The 15091-nt window shown below is 38.4% G+C and overlaps 1 long non-coding RNA gene across 1 annotated transcript; it reads left to right on the forward strand.

Moving 5' to 3' along the window:
* The first annotated feature begins 3107 nt into the window (after positions 1-3107).
* LOC120299682 lies at positions 3108-13922 on the forward strand. Its single transcript, XR_005554472.1, has 3 exons — positions 3108-3191; positions 4285-4408; positions 11286-13922. It is a non-coding gene; the product is annotated as an uncharacterized LOC120299682 (long non-coding RNA).
* The last annotated feature ends 1169 nt before the right edge of the window (positions 13923-15091 follow it).

A 15091-nucleotide genomic window follows, 5' to 3' on the forward strand; every position in this document is an offset into this window, starting at 1 on the left:
GAGCTGTTTTGAGCATAAATGTGTTGCTTTGGTATTACCAGCAGGAGTCATTTTAGCTGTTTTCCAAGTTTGAAAACTCCTTTCCTTGCAATGATGTCCTTCTGCCTTTTGTTTAAATATGCTTGTATTAGTAGGAATAATGTGTAAAGAATATCTATAGTAGTAGAAATTGTGACAGACACGGCCCTGGAACCTAGAATTAGAAATCATTGTATAAAAGAGTTATGCTATCCCAAAGGAACCATGAGAGAACTATAAGTTTGGATATTGCTTCAAAGAAAATGTTTTTGTTTTTCCGATAATCAAATTCCTGACGGATAGGCACAGGATTGGCAGCCAAGCTCTGTTTTCTGAAAGGCGTGACTGAATCTTACAACAAAGCCATTTCACAAGGCTTCTATTAGTGTCAGTGCCAGTTTTAAAGGGTTACCTCTGGGTTGATTTTGTAAAATAACCTAGCACATCCCTGGAGGCATACATTTCTCAGTATGTACTGTAAATATTAAACAAAGTTATCAGCTGTCTGTTGGGGGGGGGTGCTTTTGATTTAAGAATTGTTTCAATAGAAAGGATGAAAGATTGTAAAAAAAACTGGCATGGGCCAATTTATTTTTTAGAATATTGAGAGAAACAATAATTTAATTAAGCAGCGAGACTGGTGGCAATCTCCATGATCTTCTAACAACCTTCTGGGGAGTTATTAAGCTTATTAAAGAAGAGCAAAACAGACTAAAAACAACAACCTTTTATAAATAAGACTTCCACCATTCTGTCTCTTTTCACTTTGTCCATCCCTTTCCTTTACAAAGAGTATGTCAAGTGAAAGTCAATGGACCAGGTTGCAGTCAATCAAGCAATTTTCCCAGTGTTTGTAAATCTGGGACATCTTCAAGCACCTGTACCCGTGGTGGCGAACCTATGGCACACATGCCACAGGTGGCACGCGGAGCCATCTCTGGTGGCACGCGAGCCATTGCTGGGCCGAGCTGCTCCCTCCTCCTCTCCGCGCATGCATAGTCTGGGAATAGGTGAGAGGCTATAAAAGGAGCAACTTTCTGCGGAAGCAGCATTTGCTTTAGACAACTTGAGAGTGAGCACGAGTAGGAGTGGACAGCGAGCGAGTGAGCAAGCACAAGCCGACAGCTTGGTGGCCACATCCACTCAGTGGCCATGCCCACCCGGCACCCAGTGATGCATAAGTGGGTTTTGGTTTGCAGTTTGGGCACTCGGTCTCTAAAAGGTTCGCCACCATTGACCTATACCAATTCTTTCTTCAATAGAAGAGAATCTTTGTAAGTCAGGTTAATTGTGAGGTCCTTAGTGCTCTCTGAGCTGGCTTGTTTTCTGGAAAACGTTTCATTACCTAACTAGCAGTGGTGGGATTCAGTCGGTTCGCACCACTTCGGCAGAACTGGTAGCTAATTTTTTGTTGCCCAGGCCCAGAATGGACTTCCAGAAGCAGCATCCACACGGAGAACCAGTTTTTCACATATTTGAATCCCACCACTGCTAACTAGGTATCATCTTCAGTGCCAGAAGGGAGTGGCTTTCTTTTCTGTTTATATATAGTGGCTTTTTCTGCCAGTGTTGGTGGGAATGTTGTTTTCTTCTTGGTAGTTTCTTGATTAGGTTGTTGTTTGCTGTTCGATTATTTGCCTGAGATGGTAATTCCTTGATTGGGATATTGTTTACTGCTTGATTGGTGGTCTGGTATTAATCCTGCTGTTAATCTGTTTTTATCTGGGTGTTGAATGCTAGCAAAAAGATGTTCTGGTCTTTTTGTTTTCTTTTTAGTTTTTCCATTGTCTGCTTTGAATGGTATGTGTAAACATTGTTTATCTCTATGTGCCTATTGATGGTTGCTTTGTTTGAGTGCATATTCAAATATATCAAATACCTTAAATCATGAATCTGAGCAACCTCTGCCTTATTACCAACAAATCAGAGCAACACCCATGGGATTACTACTCTCAGGAATCTTAGCAGAGACAGAAACAGTACACAACAACCTAATCAGGGTACTACCAAGAATAAAACCACACGACACCTGACAAGGAAAGCCATTATATACAAACACAGAGTAAACCCCACTCCCTTCTAGTACTGAAGAAGTTACCTAGCTGGGTAATAAAATATCTGCAAGAAAACATCCAAACTCAGAGAGCACCACAAGGGCTGCACAATTCTTTCCTCATAATACAAACTTTATTTCACAAGTTGTCATCAGCCTAAGGAATTCTTCTATTTACTCAAATATTCTTTCATGAAAGCTACTTCCTGGTATTGAAGACTATATTGAAATAAAAATCTCTGCTAACATTCTTCTACTACTTTCTGGGGCTAGGGTATAAATATGGGATGGCTCCTGATTTCTGATCTGATGTGACATTGAGATACAATCTGCCTTGCCATTTCAAGCCTTCTGTTTTTCTACCTGTTTTCTACCTATTTCAAAGAGTTCTTAAGTGTTTCAGTATTGGGAAACAGAAAGCCTCTTCTTGTGATTTCTGATCAGAACCAAACCAAGATATTCTAGCAACACTAAGGAGATCGCTTCAGATCCACATATGAAGTGAAATGACTGTATGGTTTGGTGCTCGTATTATGTAGGGCAGTGTTTTCTTAACCTCAGCAACTTAAAGGTTATGGACTTCCAACTCCCAGAATTCCCTAGCCAACAGGCCTTAGTTTCCTAAAAGAGGACCTGGTATAATGACAAGTTACCAGTAGAATCATTGACTGATGACCATGGAGCTTGATTTGTTTGGAACTTGAATGGGAAGACATTTGACAGTGTTCTTGGAGGCAAGGTAATAAATGTTTTCCTGTATCCTCCCACTGAACTTTCCCTATAGAAAGTATGAACAACCAATTAACTGGGTAATTGGAAATAAACACACCATCAGCAGCACCGTTTGCCACCTGCATATAAAGCAAATTTAAATTCAAACAGCATTTCAGATATGGAGAAGGATTTACAATGATTACCTAAAGATGATCCTTTCAGACAGTTTTCAGATATTTTTAATTGTGACCCATTTGGGAAAACTATGCATTTCTCTTTCTAAAAACAAACATATAAACAAGCATTTAATCTGATTTAAATACAGATGTAGCTGTATCCAATTCATCCTTCATCAAATTAATATTTGATTTTTGGAGGACGCCTAACCGGAAATCATCTGAAAGAGGTACAGTGTTTGAATTGTGAGAAACAGACCCATCTGCTATATACAACGGGGATTCAGAAGTAGTGTTTACCTGACCTTAATTCATACAAGTATGTTACAAAATTATTAAATAGTTTCAGGTTACAACTTTCACTTGAATATGAGCTATCTTTGGCCAAGACAATGAAAATGGATGGGTTTGCAGCTCACATATCAGAGGGCCAATTTGCTGCAGTGGTTAAGGTGCTAGCCTAGAAACCAGGAGACTGTGAGTTCTAGTCCTGTCTTTCACAGGAAAGCCAACTGGATGACTTTAGGCTAGTCACTCTCTCTCCGTCCAACTCACCACAGAGTTGGGGAAAATAAGAGGAGGAAGGAATAGTGTGTGTGTGTGTGTTTGCCACCTTGAGTTACTTATAAACTAATAATAAAAGTGGAATAAAAGAAATATCTAAATGAATAAAAAATAAATACCTTGTGCACTCTGAATTTATAGAAAGACAGTTTGGAATAGTGGTTAAAGGCACTAAGCTAGAAATCAGGAGGCTCTGAATTCTAATCCTGCTTTAAGCATGAAAGCAGCTGATGATTTTGGGCTAATCACTCTCTCTCAGCCCTAGAAGAATGATTATTTTCATAATATTGTCACGAGTCAAGACTGACTCAAAGGTGCACACACACACACACACACACACACACACACACACATCTGTATCCAAAGGTATCGCTATGGCGGCTGTAGAAACTATTCATCAGGTTTTTTGTTTTATCAGGGAGGTTATTTTACCAGTCACCCCTGATATTTTTTCCATTGGTATGAAATGGGAAAACCAAACAGAGCAGTAGTCAGGGAAAATAATTCATGTATAATAAAGCATCAAAAAATCGACCCAAAGTCATAGCTGCACAATTCCTTTATTATGTCCAATCAAAATGATAGTAAGGGGTATGCAATCTTTCAAGGTCACCAGTTTTCAGGTTCTCTTCCTTCTGCAGAATATTCTAGGGAACTTTGGCAGCTCACACGCTGTTTTGTGTCACTGCGGTTTAACCCGATAAAGGTATTAAGCAGCTGTATATTTCGGATTTATTTTTTGTGATATATTATTTTCAGAAAAATCAAATTCATTTGGAAATACTACCAAGGAAAATTGGCTTTGGATCATGCTAGCATTCAAGTCTTTCAGGATCTCAGAGTTGGAATGGCGGCATTTTTTTTCCCTATCCCATGAATTGGGGTAAGTGTAAACGTTACTAATAACCAAAGATGAATAAAGATGATATAGTTCTTAAACCATTCTCACTCTGAGTTTCAAAAATAGTGAAATCTACTGGGTTACAATTAAAGTAGTGCTGTTAATGCACTCATCAACAATAAGCACACTAGATCTTCTATTTGTTTGCTTGTTTGTTTGTTTATTCAGCAAATTTAGTAAACAATCAGACATAAAAGCTAACTTATCTTGAAATTTAGTTTTATTTCTTTCCCTTTCAGAAAATATATATATCCCCTTTAGAGGTTAAAACCCTCCCTTATTTTCATTATAAATTTCTATAACTTTGCAGCAAAGTAGAACATGCATTTTTTTTTCTTTCATAGTTCAGGAAGAGGGTTCAACTTCATAGTTTTGGATAAGTAACCTTTCTGTGACTGAGACTTTTAAGTGAAGCCAAGATATTTAAAATAACAGTGCAGGGCCAAAATGAGCAAGAGCTAAAGTTAAATGTATATAGTCATCCCCATGTTATATTCTTTGCTTCAGTCTCATTAAAAATTCAATTTGGTGGTTACATTTGAAAGACTCCAGGAACCACATCCTGGGTTTAGAGAAACATTGTAGACTTGGGTACATAGACAAATTATACTCCGACGTGTCTGAAGCAGCCCACAAAGATTTAGAAATGATATTACCTGAATTATATTCTGAATTAAAACAACTTCAGTTGGATAACTTTTGAATTAAGAGAAACAAATCAATGGCTACATCTGAGAAATATATATACTTCTTTAAATCTTTAGTTTTAATACAATTTCATAGTTCATTATTTTTCAATGACCTTACGCTCATACTGTAGTTGCATTTCTGCTCCAATATATCTCCCAGGGAATCTCCATGTTGGAAGTTAGACATATGTGCACATGCAAAACACATGATTCACTCATATTTTTTGTACTTCCATATATTACCATTACCGTTTTTATGAGACCCAACAGCTGGTTTGCAGAACTATGGGAAGGAGGCCATTTTATTAATGTACAGTTAATTTTGCTCACTGATTTATTTTATTCTGCATATCTGCTGACAAAGTTTTCAAACAACAAAGCAATTATTAAGCATTGCAGTGGGGGAGTGTGTTGTGAGTTTGCACTGAAAAATGATGAAATCAATGCTGTAGTCTACAGTGCAATAAAACATATCTGTTATCCTTTGATTAGAATTCTGCAGAAGGAAGGAAGGAAGGAAATTAAAATAAGGCCAATTAAGATCTTTCTTTGAGTGCCTGATGCTAATATCTCGCAACTACTCTATTGCTTTGAGATTAAAAGGGACCATGTTGAGGACTCTTCCACTGAGTAATAAAATGGAAGTTGGATATCACTGATTAACCATTAAGTTTAAATATCAGTTATGTTATTATTGTACCACTGACAGTTACAATTAAATTATGTGAGCCATAGGAAAAGAGTAGAAAATTTTCAGTGTTTGGGCCAGCAGGACCAATTGTGAAGCAATCTATATTATCTCTTGTACTATTGTAAATAAACCACAATGAATATCATTAGCCCATAAAAGTATTGTTAATATAGGTAGTCCTCCACTTACAACAGTTCATTTAGTGACCATTCAAAGTTACAACGGCACTGAAAAAAGTGACTTATGACCATTTTTCACACTTCGACTGTTGCAGCATTCCCCGTAGATACATGATCAAAATCCAGATGCTTAGCAACTAAGTCATATATTTATGATGTGTCCCAGGGTCATGTGATCACCTTTTGTGACCTTCTGACAAGCAAAGTCAATGGGGAAGCCAGATTCATTTAACACTCATGTTACTAACTGAATAACTGCAGTGATTCACTTAACAACTGCAGCAAGAAAAGTTGTAAAATGGGGCAAAACTCACTTAACAAACTTTTCATTCAGCAGCATAAATTGTATCTTTTGCCCCTTTGCCCAGCTGAACATCAAGTGGCAAAAGGCAAATCAAAATCATAGTGGCTAAGCTAGGCAAATGGAATCTATTCAACAAACTCATTGATATTCTTTCATGGTATAGGCCAGTGGTGGCAAACCTATGCATGGGTGCCAGAGGCGGCACTCAGAGCCCTCTCTGTGGGCACGTGCGCTGTCACCCCAGTCCTAGGCCTTCAGCTGGGTTTTATAAAACTTTTTTGCTTTAGGCCTCCACCAACCTTTTACAAAAAAAAAAAAAAGGTTCAATCAATTAGTCAATTTCAACTTCTCACGGGAAAAAAAAAGATCTTGCAAAGTTGGAATTGATTGATTGAACTTTTTAGTCCCACTCAGTCTGCCATTACCACCGCAGCCATGCCCAGCCAATGGGCCACACGCAGCCAATGGGCCACACCCACCCGGCACCCGACAATGCATAAAGTGGGTTTTAGGTTGCAGTTTGGGCACTCGGTCTCTAAAAGGTTCGCCATCACTGGCATAGGCCATAGGGCAGTGGTAGGCAATCGTGGCTCTTGTGACTCATGAACTTCAACTCCCAGAATTCCTGAGCCAGCATGGGAGTTGAAGTCCACGAGTCATAAAAGAGCCAAGGTTGCCAACCCCTGCCATAGGGTATTCTTCAGCCATAAATAAACGCCTTAAAACAAAAGTCTTCTCTTTAGACCTCCAAATTAAGAAAAAGAGGGATTGAAGTAGAACTTTATAACTGATAAGATGATTATTTAGATCCAGTAAGAGTCAATTTGTATAGGAATGTTACAAGCCCTTGTCCTTTGCCAGTCACCTCTTTACGAGCTTCCTTAGGCCGTGAGCAATGGATGTTGGATTAATGCTTTCATGGGAAAGGAAGGAGAAAGGAATTCTCTGTACCTGTTTGTTCCCTGGCTCATGAGTGAGGCCCAGGTGGTCTTTTCTTGCCATGCTTTTCCTTCCTACAAGAAAGGCATCTTGTAACATGATCACCAGAGAGTGAGGAATGTAAACACGGCAATGATCTGTTAAATATAATTTTGCACCATCCCTTCAGCAGGAGTGCCCGGTTGCAGAGAGTAAGGAAGATGATTTTGGTAGAAATATCCAAGAACTATTCCCAAGGTAAAGATAGATAGCCAGTTTGGTCTAGTGCAGGGGTAGGCAACCTTGGCTCTTTTAGGACTTGTGGACTTCAACTCCCAGAATTCCTGAGCCAGCCATACTGAGGAGAAAAGGAGAGGTTTTCATGCTGAGCCATGCCGACTCAGGAATTCTGGGAGTTGAAGTCCACGAATCATAAAAGAGCCAGGGTTGCCTATCCCTGGTCTAGTGGTTAAGGCACCACATTAGAAACCAGGAGACTGTAGGTTCTTGTTCTGCCTTAAGCCACGAAAGGCAGATGGATGACTTTGAGCCACTCATTCTTTCTCAGACCAACCCACCTCACAGGGTTGTCATTGGGGGGGAAGGACTATTAGTTATGTTTTCTGCCTTGAATAATTGATTAAAAAAAATAAGCGGGGTTAAAAAAATCAATAAAGAAAGAAGACTAAATTCTTTTTAAGCTTGAGAAATGAGATAATGTAGGTAGTCCTCGACTTATAACCGTAATTGAACCTAAAATTTATGTTGCTAAGTGAGACACTTGTTAAGTGAGTTTTGCTCCCTTTTTACAACTTCTCTCGCCACAGTTATTAAGTGAATCACTGCGGTTGTTAAGTTAATAACCCGGTTGCTAAGTGAATCCGGCCTCCTCATTGACTTTGATTGTCAAAAAGTCGCAAAAGGTGTTCATAGAAGCTGGGGAACACTGCAGCCGTCATAAATATGAACCAGTGGCCAAGCATCCAATTCTTGGTCACGTGATCCTGGGGACGTTGCAATGGTCATAAGTGTGAAAAATGATCCTAAGTCACTTTTTTCAGTGATGTTGTAACTTCAAACGGTCACTAAATGAACTGTTGTAAATCGAGGACTAGCCGTATTACCGAAACAGCTGAGGCAGATTCACTGGAATCTATGGGCGGTGGCTGGGGAGAGGTACACCAGAAGAATCAGGCTTGCAAGATTCTGTTGCTGTAGCCAATCTCAGCGGAACTTTTAGCCTCCCTCTGGAGTTGACTTCCTGGTCTTATCTTTTTAATGGGATGGACAACAACTCTTTTGGGGCTTAGACTACACTTGACTTTAGGAGTGGTGTATGAGAACTCGTACTCCGAACTATAAATGGAGACAGGAAAAAAAAAAAAGAAGAAGTAGGCAGCACAAGCTTAATGATGATAATGATAATAATGGTACAGTTAAGATGATTAATGCCCACGCATTTAATGATCTTTTCCCTCAGCCACATTAAAAAAAAATTAATAGTAACTTTTGAGAAGGCTTTGAGAGCCCTAGCCAAGACTTTTGAGGCTTATGTTATGCATCAATGATTTCAGATAAGATGGAATATTCCGACAAGATAGATGATGTAAGTCCTAATAAAATTTAAAATATGGCACCCTTAAATGAAAATGCAAGGATACGGGGCAGCCCTATCGCTAAGTAACAGCTCCATGTGGCAAATGCTGAAGGGCATAGTGTAGTAAGATAAGAGAGGACAATTCTGTGCATCTTGATCTGTTCTCATTGTCTTCATAAGCAATAGACATCATTGTTGAGTAAGACCCAACTCCAGTTTGCTTTTCTGGCAATGGGGAGAAGCAACAATGGACAACAAAATGTTTTCGCCAGCACCAAAGGCAAATTTAGTGACTTACATATATTATTCCAGATGACACAATTATTGCAAAGTGAGTGGAGCATAGATTTGGGGCTTTAGTCCCTCTGATCCTCTCATAACCAAAAAGCACGTGTGCCAAATGAAAATTTTATATTCCTTTTCCTATTAAGCTTGATACATTTGATATGGAGAAGAAAAATAATTACATGCTCCTTGGGGGAGGTTTATTTTAAATCTGAAGCCAGGATCCCATTGAAGCCAATGCTTACATTTTTCAAAAATTTACGTTAGGGAGTATGAATACTCTGAAGCTGCATTTGATGTTTTCTCACACTCATGGTGACATAGTATCTCTGAACTAGTGCCCAACCCGGCATGTGTTTTCCATCTTTTTGCATTGCTCATTGTTTTAACCCTTTGGCTATATACGATTAAATAGCATCTTACTTCATGCATAAATTTGTGGCTACTGCGGTATTCTCAGTAAGAAGAGATCCAGATGTTAACACTTTCATTAACACCACAGAGCTTCTCCATTTACAATGCATAACTCTCTGGAATTATTTGCATATACTGTTGACTACATTAGACCAAACCAACTAGACAAATTTATTTCTCTGCAAAGCCAAGTTCTTCATTAAAGTTGCTGCTGGTAGAGAGTTGGTTTTATTTTTAGATGTCCATAGAGATGATTTCAATGCCATTATTTTTTTCAAAGTTTAGGTAGAGCTAATAATATTAATACATCAACATTATCTGGTGAGCTACATAATTTCTCCCTTTGTGAAATACAAGATGTTCTCCATCTTGTATAAGGTGGTGAGGGTGATGGGTATCAATATAATTCTTTGGAATGCTTCTGACATAACTTGAAGCCAGCATTTGTGACTTATGAGCCCATGATATCTAGCAGGCAGAGTTAGCTTGAGGTTTCCCCCCCTCTCTATTCATTTTTTTGTTACAAAGAAGGAAGGGAACAATGTCTCTTTCGATCCTGAGTAAGAACCTGCTTTTCTGTGCTGAGAAGGAAGTTAGGAATGATCACTCCCTCATCCTTGTTCACTAACATCATTTAAGAGCAGAATATTACAGCCCTTTGGATTCCATTCTCCACCCATGCTTCAAGCTCTGATTTCATGTGATATGAATTATTCTTATATTACTAAGGTGACCAACTTTTTTACAATGAAGAGGAGGACACAAATAAATTGAAGAAAAAAAATATTGTAAATAAAAGAAACATTTTATTCATTGCAACAATAATACAGACAACTTGTATGTGCAAAGTTTGCCAGCTAGGTGTTTTGGCACGCTCAGCAGCAATTCCTATTGGCTTTTGAAAGCCAGTAGTGGGAGTAGCACAGCTCATGCAAAAGTTGAAAAAAAAAACCATCAAAAAAAGGTTCCGGAATGCCATTCTGAGCGTTCTATGAGGGGGAAAAAAAGCCCTGCAGATTAGTCTTCAAATATCGAAAAGGAGGACATGAAGGAGGACACTTTTTGAGGGAGGACAGAACTTACAAAAGGAGGACTGTCCTCCCTAAAGGAGGACGGTTGGTCACCTTAATATTACATCAAAAACTGGGACACTCTCTCATGTGAGACGGCTTGTCCCTTGAAAAACACCATTTTCCTGCTGATTCACCTTGATGTTGCTTGAAGAGGCTGAGGGACAGGTTCCAATAGGGAAGCTCACTTTTGAGGACATGTCCTCACCAAAGGGACACCTCAGAGCTGAGCAAGACGGGTGTGTGGATAAGTGGTTGCCAAAACTAGGACAAATGAATAAGCCAGAAACAAATATTATGTGAGCATAAAAGTAAAAGCCTTCCTTCCTTCCTTCCTTCCTTCCTTCCTTCCTTCCTTCCTTCCTTCCTTCCTTCCTTCCTTCCTTCCTTCCTTCCTTCCCATAACCATAACCATGGCAAAAGTGCATAAGGGAAATTGGAATGAGTCAACCCACAGCTATCATCGTTATCATCATTAAGCTTTATGTCTGTAATACATATTTCAATGCTAGGCCTTGCCAACAGTTTCCGAAAAGAAATAAATTCATTCCTTGTTCTGGCCTCTGCACAATCCAGTTTTGTGCAGCTTGGCTCTCTAGCAACCTTTAAAGAGGATGGGTGTGAATGATTGATATTCTGTACAGAAATAATTTGGGTAAGACCAGCCCTTTTCTTAAAAATAAACTTTTCAACCTATGTTTTATCTTTTCAGAAAATGGAGAAAGAACTAAGAAGTGATGGTGAGAAGGGAAGTTACAATATTTTAAAAACAAATTGCTTAAATCTATTTGAATATTGTCACAGTTATCCAATTAGCATATTGCGCCTATTATAGATCTGGTTCGTTCTGTGAAGATGGGAGAAGCTGATGAAATCCTGTGAGATCATTTTAAGGTTGGAGGCTCAGACCAGTAAATATTTTTTTTAACTAACCTGGCAGAAACTTGTACAAATGTGCAGGGAGTCCTAATACAAGTTGGATTGTCTTGACACTTCAATTAAATTGTAACTTTCAAGGAAAAATCCCCAGTGGCCAATTTTAGTTAAAAACAAAAAGAAAATGTCAGAGATCTTCACAGATGATAGCCATGCCCACCTACCAACTCAGCCACAGCATGATACAGTTTGGGACTGAGCAACCCTAAACATTTAATATCTATATTGTTTCCTAGGTTCCTAGTTTAAAACAGATTTTGTGTAATTATTTGATACATTGCATACCAAGGGTGGCTGAGATTATAGACAGAATCCAGATTCTCCACTTTATCACATCAAGCAGCAAGGCTTGAAGAGAACGTCTACCCAGATAGACTCCAAACTTTAGGCAATCCAAAATACTAAAAAATATAATATAATAAAATAAATCTTAAGGGCATATTCATGGGCCAATAAAATCTTTTAAAAGCCTAAGAAACCTAAACAAGCAAATGTCAGGCATCTTGGTTTTTTAGCCGTACATGAGATACAATTTCAGTGACTGTTATTCAACTAAGACAGTGGTTCTCAACCTGTGGGTCGGGACCCCATTTGGGGTCGAATGACCATTTCACGGGGGTTGCCAAACCATGCTGTCCGCCATTTTTTTCCCTTTTCCGTAGCTGTCCTACTCCCTCTTATTGGTGGCCACACCCACTTGGGGGTCACCACAACATGGGGAACTGTATTATGGGGTCACGGCATTAGAAAGGTTGAGAATCACTGAACTAAGAAAATATTAATAGTGGACATTAGCATGTACTGAATGAGGATGATGCCTGTGCCACTGAGTTGCTGAATTACGGGCAATGCTATGTTGACTTGCAATGCAATTTCTGGATTAGAGATCCTAATTTAAGTAGAATAGAGTAAGCATGCATGGGCAAAATTTGGCTTTTGTTCATGACTTACTGTCCAAAATCTACCAAAATCTGACTGGTGTTCTCTTTATCATAGTGCAGAATTCTGCAAGTAGTATCGACATGACCAAGGCTGATAACATAATCTATACCTTCTCTATCTTACTAAAAATTATTATGTGAAAGGTTCAATTTATCAAAGTTATTAAGACACTCAAGGTCAATGCTTATGAGCTATTTGATGACAACCATGCCATATACTGTAGAAGAATGTAAGTAAAACATTCTGCCTATCAATGTTTTCTGTAACTTCCAGAAAACAAAGAAGATATTAAATGCCAATGACTAAAGCTTCCAAAACCTATAATAAACAGCTTCTGTGTGCTAATCATTCATTACAAAGCATCAAAGTTCAATGCCCATGGAAACAGGTCCTGCTGAAAGATGATATAGGTAGAAGATAATGTTTGTAGCTCAGGGCTGAACTGATGTTGTTACCTAGTTTGGTAATGAAATGTCTGAAAGTAAACCACCAAGGTCACAGAGCACCAAGGGCCCCACGGAAAATGATGTTATTATGATTAATCACATAGTCAACCAGATGTTTAGGCTGGATTTGGCATTTTTGTCCACTTATCGAGTCCTTCTCAAGGATCTAGAATAGGCAGACATTGTTTAATAATATTAAAAATATTCTTGCAGGATGCAAGCTGTTCCAAATAAAGTTGCTGTTTGCAATTGACTGATGATGTACAACTGGTGTTCTTTATGTTTTTGAATTTATTATGATGATGATTGGATGCACAGTCAACCAGATGTTTAGATGGGGTTTGGCATTTTTATCCACTTAGTGAATCTTTCCCAAGGATTTAGGATAAGCAGATATAGTTGCAGGATGTAAGCTGTTCCAAGTAAAACTGCCTTTTGCCATTAACCTATTATAATAATTATAATTATTATTACCAATCAAACTGAACAATGCTTATATTGGAAAACATAGCTGTTACTCATTTTCTAAGATATTTATATTTTGCAAAGGCAGGAAGAATAGATATATGTTACATTTAATGGAAGATGCTAGCTAGTTCAGAGATAACCTTCTAATTATCAGTAGGCAGATTGATAGGTTGTGATATGCAAACATAGACTTTTGCCTGGTCTTATTGTCTCTTGTGTCCACTGCCTGACTGGAATGAGCAACAAGTAGGTGGGGCAAGACAAAATACAACACAACAAAATAAAAAATAAAACAGACTTTTGCCTGCAGCTGTGATGATCTTTAATATTTATTATACAACTGATACCAAATGCTAACTTTATCAGCTTTTCATATAATTGGAGAGAGGGGGGGGGAGAGAGAATTCTATATGATTTTCCCATCTTAATGTGCTTGGTATGGACTACTTGCTGTGAACGTAGAACCAGCATATATATTTATTTAACTCCATTCTTTTCTATCCTACCTTTAAAGAGTAACAACCCCCCCTCCCCAAATGCCTATGGATGTTCTACATTTTCCCAGCTCAGTGGTTACTAATTTGCATCTGATTGTGAAATGTGCATATACTGTCAAATGAAAGGAGGAGGAGGTGGAGGAGGAGGAGGAGAAGGAGAAGAAGAGGAGGAACTATGAAATGCAGAGACCTATGCAAAGAGCCATGTGATTCTGTCACAGGAAAAGGGAAGCAGATCTCACTACTAAGAAGACTGCTAACTTATTAAAATCCAAGCAAGAGAAGGCAAGCAAAATATTTGATAAAGGACAAAAGGATAATTTGAAAGGGGATAAAAAAACGCTCCAGCAACAGCTTGACCAATGGAAGATAGAAGAGGAAAGGGAGGATTGAAAGATAAAAATGATCAAATTGTGAACATGCATCTATGAAGCTAACAGTGGCAATTGTTTGCTTCCCCCCCCCCAATTATATTCTTCCTTCAAGAATCCTGAAAGTAAGAATTTTATATCGTATTACATTTTACATTCAGTCTGAGATGTTAGGAAGAAAGTTTGGCAGAAAGTGAAGCCAGGAAGTAGAGTATCAGGGCTGGACAGAAAAAAAGTTATAGATGTATAGCAAGTGAGACATTATCAATAGCCCAGACATTATATTGTTTATAACTTTACACAAGGCATCACATAGCATGAAAACAAGAAGCTAAAATAGTAGAGGGAAAACATTTGGACCATAAGGCAGTTATCAAACAATTTGAAAGGAAAATTCCTATGTTCTAACATACATAGGCCTCTAATGCCACCTGGGCCTGAATTATTATAAAGAATATCAGGATTTAGCACACCTCTAAACTCACAACATTCATATTCGGGGAGGAAAAACATTGCTTCCCCTTTGTGCTTGTTCAGGGAGCGTCACTGAACACACCAGCACTTTTCTCACAGTGATAACCTTGTTAGTGCTCCATCTAACTGCATGTAACCACCCAGCATGACATCTTTTCGTATTTCTCTTTATGAATAATTTTGTTATACCTCATCCATTTTCAAGTGCTCTTTATTACAGCATGGCATTACATTTATTAGATTTCCCATTGGAGGATTCTTCTTCGTGTTTTTCTTAATAGTGCCATGTACTACCTCTTTTCCCTGTAAAGCTGGCATTTTTCAAAGGACATTTATTAGTTCAAAATTCATGCCAGGAATTTCTTTCATGTAAGAGGAAGATTG

The sequence above is a fragment of the Crotalus tigris genome, unplaced genomic scaffold, assembly GCF_016545835.1.
Source record: "Crotalus tigris isolate CLP2741 ecotype Arizona unplaced genomic scaffold, ASM1654583v1 scf7180000024307.1902530, whole genome shotgun sequence".
Taxonomy (NCBI): domain Eukaryota; kingdom Metazoa; phylum Chordata; class Lepidosauria; order Squamata; family Viperidae; genus Crotalus; species Crotalus tigris.